Source organism: Scyliorhinus canicula, chromosome 1 (assembly GCF_902713615.1).
Source record: "Scyliorhinus canicula chromosome 1, sScyCan1.1, whole genome shotgun sequence".
Classification (NCBI taxonomy): domain Eukaryota; kingdom Metazoa; phylum Chordata; class Chondrichthyes; order Carcharhiniformes; family Scyliorhinidae; genus Scyliorhinus; species Scyliorhinus canicula.
The window spans coordinates 111,630,231-111,650,899 of NC_052146.1; the positions used below are offsets into that span (position 1 = coordinate 111,630,231).

The 20,669-nt window shown below is 47.7% G+C and overlaps 1 long non-coding RNA gene across 2 annotated transcripts; it reads left to right on the forward strand.

Annotated features, from left to right (window-relative positions):
- Positions 1-1,530: 1,530 nt before the first annotated feature.
- LOC119966309 lies at positions 1,531-19,949 on the forward strand. Of its 2 annotated transcripts, none has more exons than XR_005460726.1 (3): positions 1,531-1,753; positions 12,642-13,060; positions 18,030-19,949. It is a non-coding gene; the product is annotated as an uncharacterized LOC119966309 (long non-coding RNA). The 2 variants fall into 2 exon arrangements; XR_005460728.1 differs by lacking the exon at positions 1,531-1,753 and adding an exon at positions 7,614-7,628.
- The last annotated feature ends 720 nt before the right edge of the window (positions 19,950-20,669 follow it).

Genomic DNA, 20,669 nt, shown 5'->3' on the forward strand with positions numbered 1-20,669 from the left:
AGTGTTCTCTGGGGCCGGAGGACCCTGGCGCACTTGTCGGTAGCACATCCCATGTGCTGACTTCGAGACTTGGCCTCACCAGAGGGGTGGAACTCGGGGGAGCTGTTGGACATCATTCCCACTCCCTGGGACAGGTCCAGGTTAGCACCAGCACCCTTTCTTTCTGCTCAGAGCCCACAGGACCCTCAAGTTCACCTCAGGATGGAGGGGCAGCTGGTTCGAGCCCTGGCTGCCCCGCCATCATCTGGCTCTGCCAGCCTTGGTGGCTCCCCGATGTCTACACCATTGTGTCAATGCCCTCGGCGATGCTCCTCAGTGACTGGGCTATGCTCTGCAGCACCTCAGCAATGCCCACCTGCGACTGGGACAAGCTCTGCAGCACCTCGGGCATTCCCATCTGAGAGCGGGACATCTCCCGCAGAACCTCTTCAAGGTCAGCCTGGTACCCGTTCACATCTCCCAACAATTCGGACATTCTGCTGAGGCCCTCAGTCATGGTCATCTTCACTAATAGTGCTGACAGGGCGGCATGTGACACAGTGGATAGCACTGGGACTGTGTCGCTGAGGACCCGGTTCGAATCCCGGCCCTGGGTCATTGTCTGCATGGAGTTTGCACATTCTCCCCATGTCTGCGTGGGTTTCACCCCCACAACCCAAAGATGTGCAGGTTAGGTCAATTGGCCATGCTAAATTGTCCTTTAATTGGAAAAAAAATTAATTAGGTACTCTAAATTTATTTTAAAAAAAACTAATAGTGCTGACGTTGTGCACCAGACTCTCCAGTCAGAGGGAGTGAAGGGAGGGTTGGGGCTGCATGGAGGGTTGGTGGGGTGGATGCTCCGGTTTCCTCCCACAGTCCAAAGATGTGCAGGGTAGGTGGATTAGCCATGATAAATTGCTCTTAGTGTCCAAAATTGCCCTTAGTGTTGGGTGAGGTTACTGGGTTATGGGGATAGGGTGGAGGTGTTAACCTTGGGTAGGGTGCTCCTTCTAGGAGCCGGTGCAGACTCAAAGGGCTGAATGGCCTCCTTCTGCACTGTAAATTCTATGTAATCTATGTATGGGCATTAAGGTCTTTGGGTGGGGGGGGGGGGGGGGGGGAGGAGGGTTGGTGTCAACTCGCATGTGCTGCCTGGTGTAGGTCATTGACCTTGCAATCCTGGAGGTCAGTCCTCCTGTTCACACTCCCTGAATTCACGACCGTTGCAACCTTGTCCCAGGTGGCGCTGGCTGCCCTTTGGCTCAACTTCTGGGACCCTCGGGGGAACAGGACACAGTTCCTAGCCTCCACCGCATCGAGGAGCCTCCCCAGGTCTGCATCCCTGAATCCTGGGACCGGTTATCTCAGGGCCATGGCTGCCAGCTGAGTGGGTCTGGCTGCGCAAGTGTTGTTTAATCGCTGCTCGACCTTGTTAGGGGCCAGCGCGGTCCCAGCAAATTGGCTGGCGAGCCGTCATTTGCAGCGAGAAGCCCGTTAGGCCTCGTTAAGTGGACCAATTATCGTTGTGTAGGGCCGAGCGCCAGGAAGCTCGCTCGCTACCACACTTGGAAATCTTTCCGAAGAATCTCGCCTATACTCCTGAGTAGCATTGAATCTGGAGTGTCTGTGTCGAGTCGCCCAGCCAGATAAATGAATATTGATCAGTGGGCGGGGCTGGCAGAGTGTTGGGCGTGTACGGAGGAAACCTGGCTGTTAAGGTCATTCTCCACCTCGTGTGTTCCCGGCCAGGGGGGCTGATGGCCGGCTCTCGGTAAGTGATGGCTTCGCTCGCCCTGTCAGTTTGTGCGGGATTTTTAACGGGGCTGTTCAGCGGGTCGAGTCACTGAGGAAAGTTGAGAGACACAAATCCCGCCTGGGAAACTGAGGGCGATTCGGCATTCTGACTATCAGAGGCAAATGCGAATATGTTTCTCCCCCCCCCCCCCCCCCCCCAAAAAGGAAAACTTCAGCAGTTAGTATCCAGCCTGTGTAACGCCGTGCATGCTGTGTACTGCAAAGCAAATGAATACACATTCTTGAGTCGTGTAATGTGCATTTTATAAAGAGCCGTGAATGGAAATAACTCCTAAACGGCCAGATTCTTAAAGAGGCGGAACTTGTGGCTAAACACAAGTTTAGGAAGATCGTGCGTTTGTATATCGCATCACCACAACCCCCGGGTGTCCAAATGGCTTCACGACCAATGAGTTACAATATTGAGCTAAATTCTTCCTGCACCATGGAACCCTCCATGAGTCTTTGCCCGGGCTCAACCCTCAGGGACACGGCCTGGGCTGTGGAAGGGTTAAGAACTTGTTTTCTGTTCTCCATTCCTTTTATTTCCGTGTCAGAATTGGTTCTGAGTGCAGAGGATGGCGTTTCCGATTGACAGTCGATGAGTGTAGTCTGGATGAATGGCCCAGACAGTCAGGAGAGAACTCAAACTGATGAATAGCTTCACATACCCAACACTGCAACTGCAGCTGCCCCTGCTCGGAAAGCAACAACTGTCATTTATATGGCGTCTTGAATATGGGAAAACGGTGCTGAGGTGCTGAACTAAAGTCACAATCAAATAGATTAATTGCAAAAGACACATTTGGTGGCGAATCGGGCTGATTGATGTGGGTTTAAGGAGCTTTTGAAAAGAGGAAAGGCAGACACTGTTAGTGAGGGGGGTTCTCTGCCTTGGACCCAGGCACAGTAAGAAGTCTTACAACACCAGGTTAAAGTCCAACAGGTTTGTTTCAAACACGAGCTTTCGGAGCACGGCTCCTTCTTCAGGTGAATTCACCTGAAGAAGGAGCCGTGCTCCGAAAGCTCGTGTTTGAAACAAACCTGTTGGACTTTAACCTGGTGTTGTAAGACTTCTTACTGTGCTCACCCCAGTCCAACGCCGGCATCTCCACATCTTGGACCCAGGCAGCATTGACGCAGAGACGAAAGTTAGGGATCTCCAAGAGGCCAGAGTCAAAGGAACGGAAATTTCAGGAAAAGTTACATGTCTGGAGGAAGTCACGGAGTTAGGGAGTGTAACAGGAGAGGCGAGTAGGGCCGGAGGACGGGCCCCATCCTCTGTGGGCTAATGACTGCGGGACACACAGTCCCTGCCAACAGAAGGTCTACAGCCGGGTGATGCCGTGGCCTGGGACTCCTAAAATGGGAGCTGAAGTCCTGAAGAAGCCCTTGGTGAGGGTGGAGGAGAATGACCCACGAGGGGCCTTGTGAAGAGGGGGAACGAACAGCACTGGAGCTGGGGTAGCACAAGCCTGGTGAATCACTACGTTAAGGAGCTGAAGCCCCAAATGGGACGGAGATCGGAAGCATCAGCAGTGAATATTCACTAAATCGTTTTGAGTTAAGCTTTGCCTTGAAGGTTTATACGGTTTTGATGCTGGTGTAATAAGAACCTTATTTTTTTTACTTTCATGCAGTCCAAATTCTTCAATCCCACATTATATCTTGATGTCAGAAGTAGGAATCCACAGCACACGCATTAGGTCATGGCAGGCAAGATTGAATGGCGCCTGGCCGCAATGGAGCATATGGTGGAAGAATTGAAACTGGTGATGTCCATGAGGGAGGCCAAAGATGCTCCACCACTGTTGGAGGCTCAGGCATTGGCAGATGAAACTGAACCTCCAGGCATAAACCAGGCAGAGGCTCTCTTGACTGTGAAGGATGAACTGCGTACCCCTGGTTGGATATTCTACCTTTCAGTGGGTAGAAAGCGAGACAGAAGAGAAAATGCTGGAAAATCTCAGCAGGTCTGGCAGCATCTGTAGGGAGAGAAGAGCTAACATTTCGAGTCCGATGACTCTTTGTCAAAGCTCGGATTTGTCAAAGCTCAATGAGACAGATATGGGGGAGACCAGAACCACCCAATGAGCCACTGGCTAAAGACTGGATCGAGAATGTGGAGTTGGTCATGGCGTCCAACGGCCTCGATGAGAATGAGCAGGTGGCATTTGTGATGAAATATCCGTGCGGGGAAAGTCCATCAGGAAATATTGGGAAGAGTTATAGGTATTCAAATAAATCCATAGCGGATGTTTGAGGTCTTGAAGCAGGTTTTTAGGAACAGTAGGCGCCTGTCACAGCTGCTACAGACCTATTATGTATACAAGAAAGTTGAGGGAGAGGATCTAGTTTCCTTGGAGCTGGTGAAGTTGTTCAACTGTATTGTTGTCCTTGTTCCAGGCCTAAAATTGACCTGAGAGGCCTTGTTGAAGTGGTGAGGGATTGAACTGCCTGGAAGAAGATGAGATGGCCTAATATTGAGAAAAATCCATTATCTTGAGATGCGCAGGACAAAATCATCTGGATCTTGAGGAAATATGGACTTCTAAGACCACAAAAGAAGCCACCTTCAGGGAGGTGATTATTGGTGCAGATGGGTTGTAGATCGTAGGCTGAGGAGGCAAGGAGAGGAAATTGCTGCACTAGTGCAAATTCAGTCCTTGATGTCCTATCTCCATGGCCAGCTTTATGGTCAATCCCACCCAAGGGATCATCCAAAGAAGTGCTGGAATTGTAACGGGGCTGGACACTTCAAATGGGATCACGCTTAACAACCACAGCCACCATGGCTGTCGGGTATGGAGACCCCATGCAATGTAATGGCCAATCCTTCCCAACAGATATTAATCGAGCTGGGCCTTCCACTGAAAGCCAAGTCGGTGGCAAGGTTCTTTTTTCTAACCTAATTTCAAAGATGGACATCAGCGAGTTGGAGGAGTTCCAGAGGAGACAATTAGTTTCTACTCTCTCCAAGTGTGGGATACTTTCAGTAAGGATGATGATCATGACACTGGATATTGTGATCTGCTGATCCACAGGATTATAATGACAGTAGAGTGCTCAGTGAGGATTCCTCATCACTGTATTTGCCCCCCCCCCCCCCCCCAATCACTGGGACGTACCCGCAGAATTCTCTGGAATTAGGTGTTCCAGGAATTGTTGACTCCACGTAAGGATAAAGGTGGGCAACAGAGGATCTGCGTTGATTATTGGGCACAATGTAAAGGCTCAAAGATGCTTACCCTCTACCTAGTATTGAGGAAGCATTACAAGTCCTTCAAAAGTGTAAATTATTTCTGCAGTCCTGATTTGACCCACAGTTATAACCAACTATCCATTGCTAAAAAGACATTGAAATTATGGCAATCAGAATGGGAACCGCCACACTCCACGAATATACAAAAATGCCATTTGGGCTTTGTATTGTTCCAGCCCTCTTCATGCCTGTGATTGAGGCTTTTTTTGAAATAAATTTACTGTACCCAATTATTTTCTTCCAATTTAGGGGCAATTTAGCATGGCCAATTGACCTACCCTGCACATCTTTTTGGGTTTTGGGGGTGAGATCCACGCAGACACGGGGAGAATGTGCAAACTCCACACGGACAGTGACCCGGGGCCGGGATTGAACCCGGGTCCTCGACGTCATGAGACAGCAGTGCTAACCACTGCGCCGCAGTGCCACCCCTGATTGATGAGGCTTATGACAACCTTCCAGTCCATCCTTTTATTTTCTCCTATTTAGTTTGATGTTTCAGGACACCCTTAAAAGACTTGACACCGTCGTAGCCTGCTTGTCTTAATTTGAAATGGAAGTGCCAACTTTTCTAGACTAAGTGTGGTATCTAGGACACTTCATCAACAGGAACGGCATCACTCCTGATAATGAGAACATCTAAGCGGTACAGGAGTGGCCTAAGGCGGGCAGGGAACTGCATGGGTTTCTTGATATGGTTGACTACTATAGAAGGTTTGTGTAAGGCTATGCAGTTGGCCACCCTGCTCCACATGAGAATGACCAGGTATCAGGGGAGAAAGGACACACTAGACATGATACTTTACGAACCATCACAGGATGTTGAATCCCAGTGCATGAAGACTCCTTTTGTGCTCTCAAGGTTAAGCTGTCTTGGCTACCCGAATTTCCATCTCCATTCATATTGGAAACCAACAGCAGTTTCCTTGGCCAGGACTGGTTCTATCACAGGTAGAAAAGTGCGGTTGTCTCTTAGCCAGTTGGAGCCTCAAGCCCAATGAGAGGAATATGCAGAATTATTCCAGTACAAGATAGAGCTGATAGCTTTGAGATGGGCTATTTCCCAGAAGTTCAGAGGTATTCGGATTGGTACGAAGTGTGAAGTATTTACAGATCCGCTCAGCTATTTTCGAACCTCCTGCCAAACCTGGAGCAACAGAAATCAATGGGCCACCAGCTTGGCTCAGTTCCGATTCTAAATCAAATACAGGTCAGGTAAAAATAATATGAATGCCAATGTCCTTTCTCAGCATGGCAGTGACCCACCCTTGCCCAGGTAGAGGAGGTTATGTCTGATCCTGTGCCTATGCCTGAAGCCAAAGGCAGCATTCTAACCCTGATTCCTCATGATATCCAGGCTAGGATGCAACAACGTGTCATAGATGCACTTTTGTTTGAGATCCAGACAGGTTTAACCATGGTTTTACTTCTTGCCATCCATCTCCAAAAGAGTGCTTTGTGCAGATTCAGCTGGTCAATGCTGCTAGCCCAACCCAGTACCATTTCATGAGGGAGGCCTATCAGGCAGGGAAACCGTTGAGGTGCTGGAAGAGGATCAGGGAGGAGGATGGAGTTTTCTCCTGGTTGGTTCATGATAACGGAAACCTGGCAGTCATGAACACCAACTGGTGACAGCGGTTCATGATCAGGCAGGACACCTGGCATCGGAAAAAATAACTGGGCAGAGGACAGCTTAAGAAAATGGTTCACACAGGGGAGTTGTTTGAGCCAGAAGTCTGGCAAATGAAGTGTGTGCAGCAGCTCTAGCAATGGGGACTCCAATAGTGACCAAGGAATCCTGGAGTGGCCTTCGTGTTGCGAATCTAGGGATTTATATGGTGTGAGAAGACCTTCTCCGGTACTGGAAGAGGACACCAAGATGACCAGCGGTGAAGCTGAAGTGACAAGTGCTGCTGCTGATCATACGATCCTGGGAGATATGACGGATCTGGGTCGCTACGTGGCTGATTCATTCCAAAGCCTGGATCCCATTGAAAGTGCCAATACAAATGAGGGACTGAGAAGGTCATCTCGACTGAATGCCAGATATCATTCCAACTTTTCCCCGATCAGTACTGCACAAAGGAATTGCTGCTGTGGAATATGCTAGATATTGCAGCTCAGTTGAACCTGCTGGTTATGTGATTGCTTAGCAACCAGTTACCAGGTGATGTGCTTCGTTTTTGGGGTGACAACACTCATGCAGGGAAGTGTTTAGTAGGAGAGGTGAGCGGGCAATTTGTGTCCCAATTTCAAGCTTCCGACTTCAGAGCAGGGCCGGAACATGGGGAACCAGGTCCCAGCCAGCAGAGGACCTCGGCCTGGGAGGATGCCAGACCAGAGACCCAGTCAGCCTGGGCTCCAGCCCGAGCAGAAGCTGAAGTCTAAATGAAGCTGAGGATGAAGTGGTTAAAGAAAGGTGAGGCCTGAGCCCAGGGTGCGGGCTGTATGAAAAGGAGGCCACCAGAGAGCTTGCAAAAAGGGTGGAGCAGCAGGAGCTGGATTATCAGAACAAACCTGGTGAGTCATTGCAATTTGGAGCCAAGGCCAATGGAAGAGAGATCTGGAGCGTCAGTGGTGAATATTCTCAGTAAGTACTTCATTTAACCTTCATGCAGTCTATATGTTTCAATCCTACATTACAGGAGGGCAAAAGCCCCTGAAAGTATCTAAGCACAATGAGACTTTTACATTTGGGAGGTGTTGATTGACTGGGACTCAATAGGTACAATGTACAGGGGGCTGGTGGGTGATGGGACCGGGTGCAAATTAGAATACGGCCAGCAGAGTTTTGGATGTGCCAAAACGTATGGACGGTAGAAGATGGGAGGCTAGCCAGGAGAACATTGGATTAATCAAGTCTGGAGGCAACAGTAGGATGTATAAGAGGTTCAGTAGCAAATGGACCAGGATGAAGGCGTTGTGCACACTGCCTGGGTTTCTAGCACAGAGGTGGATGATGTGCAGCTGATGGAAACACCAACTGCACGTTCATCGAGTGGAATCCCTTTCGGTTGGTGGAGAGCGGCCTGTCATCTGCAAGTGCTCGTAGGGGACATGCATCCTGTCGATCACCCCCTGGACCTGGGGCATCCCGTCGATAGCGGCGGACCCCGCTGCCCGGGCATCTTGGTGGGCTCGGTCCCCATTGAAATAGATGTATTGATCCGCCTGGGCATACAGGGCCTCCGTGAGGGAGTGGAAGCACCTGTGCACCGAGGTCTGTTAGATCCCGGAGAGGCCCCCACTCGCCGCCTGGAAGGACCACGTCGCGTAAAGGTTCAGGACGACCGTCACCTTTTTAAAATAAATAAATAAATAAATTTAGAGTACCCAATTATTTTTTTTACCAATTAAGGGGCAATTTAGCGTGGCCAATCCATCTACCCTGCACATCTTTGGGTTGTAAGGGTGAAACCCACGCAGACACGGGGAGAATGTGCAAACTTCACACGGACAGTGACCCAGAGCCGGGATTCGAACCCAGGTCCACAGCGCTTGAGTGCTAACCACTGTGCCACATGCCGCCTTGGGCGACCATCACATCGACAGCCACTGGGAATAGGTGTCCTCCCCCATTCCCCCTCGGTACCATCATCTGGCAGATATGAAAATGACTTTTTGTCACAAGTAAGCTTTTTGTCATAAGTATACTTTTTGTCACTGTAAAACGCCCCTAGTCGCCACATTCCGGGGCCTATTCGGGGAGGCTGGTACGGGAGTTGAACCGTGCTGTCTCTCTGCTCAGCCAGCGTCTTCGACGGCATGCCCCGTCTGCCAGATCCTCGAATGAGAAGCGGTGCCAGTACACACGAGGCCTCATGCGTGCCACCTTGGCAGCTCCTCCACGACCTATTGGGCGGCTCGCTATCCATCCTGAACACCTGCCACCCTGCTGCACGCTCCGCTGCTGCACGCTCTGCTGCTGCCCGCTCTGTTGCTGCAGCTTCCTCCTCATCGAGCATCCCCCAGAGCTGCGGCGACCAGCAGGAAGGCCACCATTGCTGGTTGTATTCCAAGATCCATTGTCTGCAGGGGGTGAAAGATCGAAATGTTAGCATGATGCCCCCGTGCCCAATCAATTCCACCTGGCTACATGGTGGCCCTGGTTGGCAATGTGGGTTCCGTCCCTGCTTGTCTCTTCCCCTCCCCCAATCCCTGGACCTGTCGGTGATCAGCACTGTGGGGGGCCTCTGGCCCTGGCGCCTGTCCCTGATGCCAGGGGTACCGTTGGCTGGCATTGCCCTCGCAATGGGCTACTATGGGTGTTGCGCTGTGTGGGCCGCTAGTGGGTGACTGATGGTGGGGAGGTGGCATGCAAGGGGGGGGGGGTGGGTTACCTATACGGTGGTGTCACATTGCAGAACTAGGGGCCAAGGTGGATGGTCAGTGGATGCGCAGCAAAATGCCCCGGTAATGGCAGTCCATGCCTAGACACCGCCCCAGTCCTGTGGGGCGTCGCCCCGGCCACTTGGCCAGTCCCCCTCCCCATCCCTGGCAGGGCCTCCCCCAACTCAGCCAGCCCAGCAAGTGACCGGCCCAGCAGCCCGCCTTCACTCCTCCCTGAATCCTACCTCTCTGTCTCTCTCTCTCCCTCAGCAGCCACTACGCCCATCTCCCAATTTTTTGAAAGCACAAGTGAACCGTGCCGTCGGGAACTCGACCCATCGGAGGCAAAGAATCGCAGAGGCCCCAGAGAATACCGGGTCAGGCCCACTAATGACATGCAAACCGTGTCTACTGTGTGTGCGTTCCGAACACATTGACGATGCTATCGAGGTGACGGAGAATTGCGATTTGGCATCAAAATGGCGCCAGCCTCAATTTTGGCGTCAGAACCGATTCTGCGCCCAATCGCCTTTCCCGATTTCAGCGTCGGCAATGGAGAATGGCGCACATGGTATTTGAGGATTGGCACAGGCACATTGCCCAAATGTCAATTCCCTGTTTGGTCAACTGAATAACGTGGAAATTATTTATTTTGGATTTTTTTATTGATTCCTTGTCAAAACATCTGTCAGCCTTTCATGAACAATGAATTCTTTGAGATGCAGTCACCTCTTATGCTGTCGGCCACAACTGTCATTTTTGTATAGGGTTCGTTTCACTGGCGCCTGTGAGACAGTCAGTTAATCTGTTTGTTTGATGGCTTTGGATGAGAGGGGAATGCTGTACCAGATATCAGGAGATCTCCCTGTTCATAGATTCTTTTACATCCCCTGGGTAAGCAGACTGGGGGCTGGCGAAGGAGTCCATATTTCTGTACTCTTGTATCACAACATAATAACGGATGAGCAGACTCTTTGGCCTATTTTAATTTACTCATCCAGAGAGATCCCAACATCCAGCTCCTTCTGTTTCTTTAAAGGTTTCTGGGTTTTGGCTCCCCTTTATCGGGGATTTTATTCCTTTTTTAATAAGGGCAGATGAAAGAGACTTTAGGGGTCAGGAACGTGAATGTTTAGAACTGTGAGGACAATTAAAGCTGTTAAAAAGCAATATCAAATTCTGGGATTGTATAGATCGAGACATGAAGTATAATAGAAAAGAGGCAACTTTAAACTTGTATTGATGCTTGATCAGGAACTTTAGGAACTACTGCTGGGCGGCAAATATAGCCACGATGAGGTAGTGGGGGAGGGGTCGGTGTGGGAGCGGGTGGAGGCAGCGCCTTGTAGGGGCACAAGCTGAGGAGCACTGGTAACGGCACCTCTGTTCTTGCCAGCGCGGTACTTCACAAGCCTGGTGGTTGTGGCGGCTCTGAGAGTTTGGTGACAATGGTGGATATTGTGTTATGCTGCTTCGGAAAACACAGGCTGCTACTTGATGCAATCTTCACTAAAGGATGCTCCAAACTCTGAAATGAGTTCAACGTGTTTATTGAACTATTAACACAGTTCTCAAATGAGTTTGACTCTCTGCTAATCTAACTGTAGTAACTCAGTCTAACTGTACCAGCTTGCTCTAAGCCACGTGCTGGGCTGTGATGCTGCTGATCAACCCTGTCTAACTCTCTCAATGTCTGTCTGTGGAAAGAGGCAGGGTGTGAGTGCCTCATCCCTTTTATAGTGTTTATGTCATGCCCCCTTGTGGTGATGCCACCCGAGTGTCCTGACTGCCTATTGGTTGTGTCCTATTCTGAGTGTTCATTGGTTGCATGTTTGCATATCATGACAGTGGAAGCATATGGGAGTGAACGGAGCTTCGGGCTCCAATGGGCTCCAATTTGTGGCAATCACTGGTTTGTGCCGGGGAGGTTGGATGGGGGGTTTCGGAGGTGGCAGAGAGCAGGGATCGAGAGGCTGGAGGATCTGTTTATCGATGGGAGCTTTCCCTGTTTGGAGGATCTGGAAGAGAATTGCCGGGTGGGAATGGGTTTCGCTATCCACAGGTGAGGGACTTTTTACGAAGGCCTTTCTGCTTCTACCACCCCAGGAGATACAGGATAAGGTAGTTTCTAAAACTGGAGTGGGGGAAGATAAGGTCTCGGAAATTTATAAAGAGCTTATGGAGTGGGAGGGAATCCAGATAGGGGAGGTAAAGTGCAAGTGGGTAGAGTAGCTGGGTAAGGAGCCAGAGGCAGGTCTGTGGGAGGATGCTCTGAGCAGAGTCAACACGTCGTGCAAGTGGGTAGAGTAGCTGGGTAAGGAGCCAGAGGCAGGTCTGTGGGAGGATGCTCTGAGCAGAGTCAACACGTCCTCATCATGTGCCAGACACAGCCTGATTCAATTCAAGGTGGTTCACCGGGCACATATGTCGGTGGCCCTGATGAGCAGGTTTTTTTGGGTGGAAGACCGATGCGGGAGGGCCCACAAATCACGTCCACATGTTTTGGGCATGTCCGAAGCTTTGGGGATTCTGGCAGGGATTTGCCGATGTCATGTCCACGGTGCTAAAAACGAGGGTGGTGCCGAGTCCAAGGTTCCGACCTTTGGAGTGTCGGAAGACTCGGAAGTCCAGAGGGTGAGAGAGGCTGACGTTTTGACCTTTGCTTCCTTGATAGCCCGGAGGCAGATTTTATTATCCTGGAGGGATTCGGGGATATGGGTTAGTGACATGGCTGGGTTTCTCAGGCTTGAGAAAATTAAGTTCGCCTCGAGAGGATCAGTGTTGGGGTTCGTTCGGAGGTGGCAGCTGTTTAGCAACTTCTTCGGGGAAAACTAAACTGTTAGCAGATACAATAGGAGGGGTGGTTAGGGAACGTGGAGGGGGTTAGTTTAGTTTAGATTTGACGGGATCAGCGAGAGGAGATGGAGGGATTGTGTGTATAAGCCATTTTGGCTGGTTTTGATTGTTGGTTGGGGGGGGGGTGTTATGCACTGAACAATGTTTACATTTGTATTTTTTGTTACCATAATATCATAAATGCCTTAATAAAATGTTTTTTTTTAATAAACTAAGGGAATGTTGAGGTAGTGGTGGGGTTGTTGGGGGGGGGGGGGGGGGGGGGGGGGGTTGTCGATGGAGTGAGAGCTGGCATGTCCAGCATCAGTTCCTATGTTGGAAGGAAGGTCGAATAGATAAGTCATCTCAAAGTCCTGTGTTGTTTATCAGAAGAGGCTAAAGTTGGGGACGTTGCTGAAGCTGTGTTCTTTTGATTCAGCCCAAGGCAGGTCCTGTCCGTGCAGTGATCACAGAGAGAGCTGATGTGTCCGAGTCTGGGACTTGGTGAAGCGAATGCATATCCTGAACATATAACAGTGATGCCCTTTGACAGATGGCTCAATAGCTCAGTGACATCATGAGTGCGAGAGGCATGGTATAAAAAGCTGTTTACGGCCAGTCACTATAAGCATCCAGTCAGATCGGAGGCTGCGCTACACTCCACTCCCGTCAAGCAGGACTGGTCATCTCACCGGGATCCAACTGTGTTGCCGATAACGTACAGTCTTCCTCTCCTCAGACTAGAAACATTTGGAATTGCACGCTGCTGTTGTTAGAATTAAGTACCATCCATATGCCACCTTGGACATGATACTTCGGCTGAACAGGCTAACTCCCAATTACTTCCGATTATTGCAGGTGAGTAGAACTTCTTTAACTTGAGTGGGGAATGTGCAGGGGAGGATGCAGGATTGTGTGCAGTGGCATTTGTACAGTAACACATAGTGATCTTCACACAGTAACACAGTGCGCCAGTCACACAATGACGTACAGTAAAGCAACAGAAAGAATAGATGAGGGTACTGCAGTGGATGTAAAATATTCGGTTTTTCAAAAGACCTTCAGTAAGGTGTAATGAAATGAAAATGAAATGAAAATCGCTTATTGTCACGAGTAGGCTTCAATGAAGTTACTGTGAAAAGCCCCTAGTCGCCACATTCCGGCGCCTGTCCGGGGAGGCTGGTACGGGAATCGAACCGTGCTACTGGCCTGCTTGGTGTGCTTTGAATGCCAGCGATTTAGCCGAGTGAGCTAAACCAGCCCCTAGACTTATGTCAAAGATCAGAGCATGTGGAGTGAGGAGACTAGTAGAAGAATGGATTGTAAATTGGCTACAAAGTTTAAAAACAATGGGTTAAAGGTACTCAGACTGGTAAAAGATGGGAAGTGGAGTTCTGCAGGAATTAGTGCAGGGACCACCATTGCTCATCATTTCCATTGAAGATTTGTACTTGGAATTCGGAAATGCAATTTTAAAAATTTGCAAAAGACATCAAATTTGAGGGTGTAGCTAATACTAAAAATTAGGACACCATACAGGAAAACGTAAATAAAATTGCTGAATGGGTATGTAATTGGGAAACAGATTTCAATATAGATTAGTGTGAAATGGTGCATTTCGATAAGAAAAATATGGAGGCCACGCACTCCTTGGAAAATAAGGTCTAAATGGTGTCGAGGAGCAAAGGGATCGAGAGGCACAGATTTACGAATCATTAAAAGTTGCAGCTTTGTTTAACAGCCATTTTTTAAAAAAGTACTTGGGTTCATTTCTGGAAACAGAATTGAAAAGGCTGTGGCTGTTTTCTCTAGAAAAGAGAAGGGTGAGGGGATGACCTAACGGGGTAGATGTTTTCCACTTGTAGAGGATATCATATATTATATAAATAATGTATACATATTACATATAAGGTAGTCATTAAGAAATTCAAGAAGGAATTCAGGAGAAACTGCTTTACCCAGAGAGTGGTTAGAACGTGGAACTCGTTACGGCAAAGATTAATTCAGGCAAAAGGCACTGATGCACAGAAGTGGAAGTTCAATCAGCATAAAGAATATATGTTGATGCGATGAAATTAAGGAATTTGATGTCGTGAAGCATAAAAACCAGCTTTGACCATTTGGGTCAAATGACCTGTTTCTTTGTTGTAAATTGTATGGAATATGCATTCATTAACACACCGTGACAATATACATGTACATTAATCTAGTCAGTAACGAGCAGTGATATCAGTTTGTACAAATGAAGCCGTTCAGCCGAGGAAGTTTCTCAGGGATATGAATTCTGCTTTTCCTCCATTTCAATCCTTAAACTGGGGATTGGTTGGGTTTTGCTGAGTATAATCTTCAAATCCACTCTCGCAAACAAGAGATTGTTTTCTGGGCCCTAACCAGTCAGTGACCTGGTGGATTTTATTAAATATGTTTTTTTTATAGAAACCTCCATGTAACATGGTGTTTGCAGTCATCATCCGTGTGTGTGTGTGTGTGTCCTCCTCTCACTGTCTCTCTTTCACCTCCGTTTTCACCTCTCTCGTTCATTTTCCCTATATCTTTCCATTTCTCTTTGAACTGTACTCCCTTTTTATCTCACTCCTTTTTTTGTCCCCTCTCCCTTCCTTCTCTCTGTTTCCCTCCCTGTCTCCTTTCCCCCATCCTGAATAAACTGGGCTGTGGTTCCACGACAGCACCTCACTTCACATAAATATTTATTCTTTGTGTGTGAGCATCAACAGTGAAGTGAATGCTAACGAGCCAATTCACCAGGAGGGGGCATCACAACAGATCCTGATCCTTGTCCAGTCCTTACCTGATACCAAAGTACCTGGAATGCTGAGGTTAACTTTAGCAACGGAGGGGTAGCATGGTGGCGTAGTGGTTGGCAATGCTGTCTCACGGCACCGAGATCCCAGGTTTGATCCTGGCTCTGGGTCACTGTCCGTGTGGAGTTTGTGTGGGTTTCGCCCCACAAACCAAAAGATGTGCAGGCTAAGTGGATTAGCCACAATAAATTGCCCCTTAATTGGAAAATATGAATTGGGTACTCTAAAAAATTTTTTAAACTTTAGCAATGTAACTATTTTGCTTGCTGCAATCCCCTGATTCAGCCTGGACCAGGAATTGTGTCAAAGGAAGCCATTTAGCCCACCACCCAAACTGTTTGCTGAAACACCTCATCCCATATCATGAGCTTTCCCATTTCCTTTTACCAATCACAAACAAGCTGTCAAGTCATTTCCTCTCAAGGTGACAAAGGAAGCTCACAGGAAAATTCTTAGCTAAGGTCCAACACTTGTGCTCACATGAAGAATGGCCTTTTACCCAAGATATTGTCAAGTTCCCAGTTCCTCTGGCACTATTCCCACCAGGGGCCGGGGAAGGGAGTGGAAATAAAATCTGACTGGGCATGTGGCATTGACTGAGGGATGCATTGACGGAGGTGTGGGTGGAGAATGCTGACAGAGGGAAGTGAAAATCTTTGTAAGATTCTTTGACCCATCCTGGAGTGGCAGCTGGATGTTTTTGTCCTTTCACTTGAATGATTCCGACTCTCAATGGATTAGAATCAGCGGCTGTTATATAAGGGACAGATTAAATATTAAAACCAACATTGCAATTGCCAAGCTGCTTCATTGGTACTGGCTCATGTGATTTGATTTTTAACCCTTATGGTGCTATGCGCTGCATTTGGTATGACTCACAGCAAAATTCCTAGTGCCCAGAGTCTAATTTTCAGGCCCCTGTGAACTGGCCCTTTCTGCAATCCAAAATCACTATCCAGTCAAGAGAACATCATTCACAGCCAATTAAATAGTTTTGAAAAGCAATCCCTGTTGTAAAATGTGAAAATATGCTGTATCATAGCCCGGCTGTGCAAAGTATAAAAGGCATACTTACCTGCAGCTAAGCAGCAGGCCCCCAAGTTGGAGCAATTCCTACAACACCGGTACTGATTTGATTTGATTTATTATTGTCACATGTATTAGTATACAGTGGAAAGTATTGTTTCTTGCATGCTGTACAGACAAGGTATACCGTACATAGGGAAGGAAGGAGAGACTGCAGAATGTAATGTTACATTTGTTGCCCATCCCCATCACCTTCTCAAGGGTAATTGATGTGCAACAAAGGCTGGCTTAGCCAGCGACACATACAGCCCGCAAACAAATGTATTAAAAAAAAAACACAGCAGACCAGGTGCACCCACTTAAGAATGATGGTGAGCAATCGGGTAGTTCACCGGAGTGGAACCCAATGAACATTCTCACCAGTGTCCACGCTGAGTGCATAATTGTACTCCCTCCAGACTCCTAACATCATGGAAACCAATGTCCAACCCATTGATGTCATTCTGTGACTGAGAGCTCTGATGGACTTGTCAGTTGTTCTCTACCTGAGCGAGTCATTCTCTGAGCCAAGTTGTTACAGGGTGTTTCTCACTGGCATCACCTCACAATCTGGAGATTGCCCACGATGACCTTACCACAAAAAGAAAACAGGAAAAATCCACAACGGCCATCAGTGAAGTGATGGAAAGAGTTACCAATAACCTGCACTCTGAGGTAATTGAGATCATTCAGTGGGAGGACAGGGGACCTAGATCCGTAGAAGATGGCAAATCAAACCGTGGACAAAGGGGAGATATTTAAATATCAGATAGGATTTACAGGATAAAATATGCCTACAAGTATAGAACCTTTGCCAAAGGTTGGGATTTATGGATACATACATCAGATGATCATAAGGAAACAAAAAGGAAGACGGAGTTGAGGGAATCAACAGAAGGGGAAATAAACAGGTTAATCAATGAGGGATAAATGAGCCACTTTGACTCAAGAGGGAAGTAAAGCAGATGTTTAAGAATATCCCCTCTGGATGATGGAGAAAGATGATGGGGAAACCTCTCCTCTGTATTACGGAAGAAGATGATGGGGGAGTAGGAGTACCTGAGGGGGTTCAAGCGAAGACACCGTTAGAGGGAAATATTCCAAAATAAACTTGAAAAATAACCAAAGGAACTGAAAATTGAAAAGTTCAGCTGACCAGGGGCAGCACGGTGTCACAGTGGTTAGCATTGCTGCCTCATGGCACCGAGGTCCCAGATTTGAACCCGGCCCTGGGTCACTGTCCATGTGGAGTTTGCACATTCTCCCCGTGTTTGCGTGGGTTTCGCTCCCACAACCCAAAGATGTGCAGGGTAGGTGGGTTGACCACGCTAAATTGCCCCTAATTGGAAAAAATAATTGGGTACACTAAATTTTTAAAATAGTTCAGCTGGCCAGAATACTGAAGGAGGTTTGGCGGATAGATGAAGAGGCACCAATCATAACTGTCTGAAGATTTTTGTAAGAAGTCCTTACAACACCAGGTTAAAGTCCAACAGGTTTGTTTCAAACACGAGCTTTTGGAGCACTGCTCCTTCCTCAGGTGAATGGAGAGGTATGTTCCAGAAACATTTATAGAGACAAAGTCAGAGATGCCAGACAATTACCTGCAAATGCTCGCATTCCAAGCATTGCTGGCATCTTTGACTTTGTCTATATATATGTTTCTGGAACTTGTCTCTCCATTCACCTGAGGAAGGAGCAGTGCTCCAAAAGCTCGTGTTTGAAACAAACCTGTTGGACTTTAACCTGGTGTTGTAAGACTTCTTACTGTGCTCACCCCAGTCCAATGCCGGCATCTCCACATCATGAAGATTTTTGGAAACAGGAATTGTTGCCAAAGGACTGGATGTGGGGAATGTTCCCACTAGATTTGGAGAGGGAAGGGAATTGATGGGGAATTAAAGGCATCTCATTTACTGGTGCTTTTCTGATTTGCACAGATGCAGCTTGCGGGTGAGGCCGTGGTCCAGAGTACTGACCGACTCATTAACTTCTCTGCACTGCTCCTTGCTGTAGGGGGTATCGGCCTGTCCTCCTATAGCACTAGAAGAATGACTGAAGCAGCTGAAACCTTTGCAATCGTTGGAAAAGGGGCAGCGGAAGAGAGGAATGAACTGCACCAAAATGAATAACGGATGGATGGACAGATGATTCTCAACACTTAAAATGATTCCCTCTCTGCATTCTATCTGAATAGACAAGCCATATTAAGAGTAGTAGTTGATAAAATGAATGACTGATACAGATGCTGCTCCTACCCCTTCCTGAATGGGGTCAATGGGACAGTGAGAATCTTTGTTACTGCCGCAGGCAATCTCTTCATCTATCATTATTTCTTCTCGCTGGGAGAGAACAGATAGAAAGTTGGATTGAGGTCCAGTTTAAGGTGTTACTGTTATAAAGCAGCAAGTTATATTAACAACAAATATGATCATTGTACACACAAGTGCTCTGAGTCAATTGTAACACAAGCTTCTGCTGACCTGTGTACCCCATCACTCCTAACACGAGGCCTTTCCACATCTTTGTCCCATCTGTTTGCTGGGCTCAGGGGCTGGGATTGGTTGTTTGGAAACCCCCCTTTAAGCACATTTAATAATGGTTCAGAAAAATATCAATATGTGAAAAATGGACCTCAGTGGAATTGCCAATCCTCCTGGAATGTTCAGGAGTCTCCAAGATTTAAAGGATGCTATGGTGGGCAAACCTGGGGGAAAAAATCAGCGGGGCATTCAAAAATATAAGTTTTCTTTTTCTTTGAACATCTTTGTGTATTGGTTGTAAATGTATCAGTGATGGGGAAAAGTGCTATTTGTTTGGCTGGGGCGCTGGGAGGTGGGTATAGTCAAGTGACGAAGCTTCCAGAAATACTTCAACCCAGAGTTGACAGTCTTAGTTATCAGGCAAATTGAACTAGTTAAGACCAGCTGCTCCTTCAGAGTAGGCCAGCGGTATTTGCCTCACACTCTGGGAAGGCCTGCAAGCTGTTTATACACGGAGGCTCTAATACTTATCAATAAAACAATATGTATTGTTAATAGATGGTAAGCACAGCACCATGGGGAGCTGGTGTTGTCCATGACTGGAAATTCAAGAGCATGTTCTCTGCCAGTGAGTGGTGCCAGTGAGCAGCATGCACCGGCACCTCTGACTGGCGCATGGGAGTTAACTGCACATTAGTGCCCTGCTGGTTGATAAGGTTAGATAATGAGAAGGACAATATTTGCTAATTTTTGTGGGTTTAACTTTAAAGAACAGCTCCACTTGTTCCCTACCAGTAGCAGTACCCTTGTAAGACAAATTATCTTTTCATCATGGTGCTCCTAGTTTGAGGAAGGCCATTCTTGCTATTGAGGGTGTCCAGCGAAGGTTCACCAGACTAATTCCCGGGATGGCAGGACTGACATGAAGAAAGACTGGATCGACTGGGCTTGTACTCACTGGAGTTTAGAAGAATGAGAGGGGATCTCATAGAAACATATAAAATCCTGATGGGACTGGACAGGCTAGATGCCGGAAGAATGTTCCCGATATTGGGAACGTCCAGGACTAGGAGTCATAGCCTCAGAATAAGCAATTCAGGACTGAGATGAGGAAGAGAGTTGTGAAGTTGTGGAATTCTCTACCACAGAAAGCTGTTGGGGCCAGTTCATTGGAAATATTCAAGAGGGAATTCATATAATCATTGGACGTTGCCCTTGCAGCTAAAGGGATCAAGGGGTATGGAGCGAAAGCTGGAGTGGGATACTGAATTTGCATGATCATATTGAACTGTGGTGCAGGCTCGAAGGGCCGAATGGCCTACTCCTGCGCCTATTTTCTATGTTTCTATACCTGAATAAAAATGCCATAATGCTCAATTGAAATGGAGTGGTGACTTGAATGTTGGAACAAAACAATGAAATTCAGTTCTCTAGCTTCGCCCAGCTCCTGGCTATCCAAGTCTGAAAATAAGCAGAAAATCAGACTCGTTGGTTCCACAATTTTTACAGCTCCTTTTTATAAAAGAAAATTTTAAAATTCCAATTAGTAACGTGGCCAATCCACATCCCCTGCACATGTTTGGATTGTGGGGTAAGACCCACGCAGACACTGAGAGAATGTGCAGACTTTAAACGGACAGTAACCCAGGGCCGGGATCGAACCCGGGTCCCCAGTGCCGTGAGATAGCAACGATTTTTGCAGTTACATTGAAGAATCAGCAAAACAAATCTGAACTCATTAAATTCAATGATGCTCGGATCAGGCGTGTTTGGAAATTCTCCCATTAGACACAGCCCATTCCCATGTACTCACTTGTGTCATTTATTTGGTTTGACAAGTACTCAGGGTTAATATCTACATGAGATTATGAGCAACTATTTGGACAACTTCCAGCAACACACAAATGCAAGTTACATAACAGCTGATATTATTGGCTTTGTAGATTAGTCCTTATATAAGTACAGGCCTCCGGTCTGGAGCTGCCCTACATACGCTTCACAGGACATTGCGTTTCAAACCAACCCAACCAGATGTGACAGTCGGAATGTGCCTGAGGGAGAGCACTCGTCAAACACAGTGCACTTGATTCAGGACTC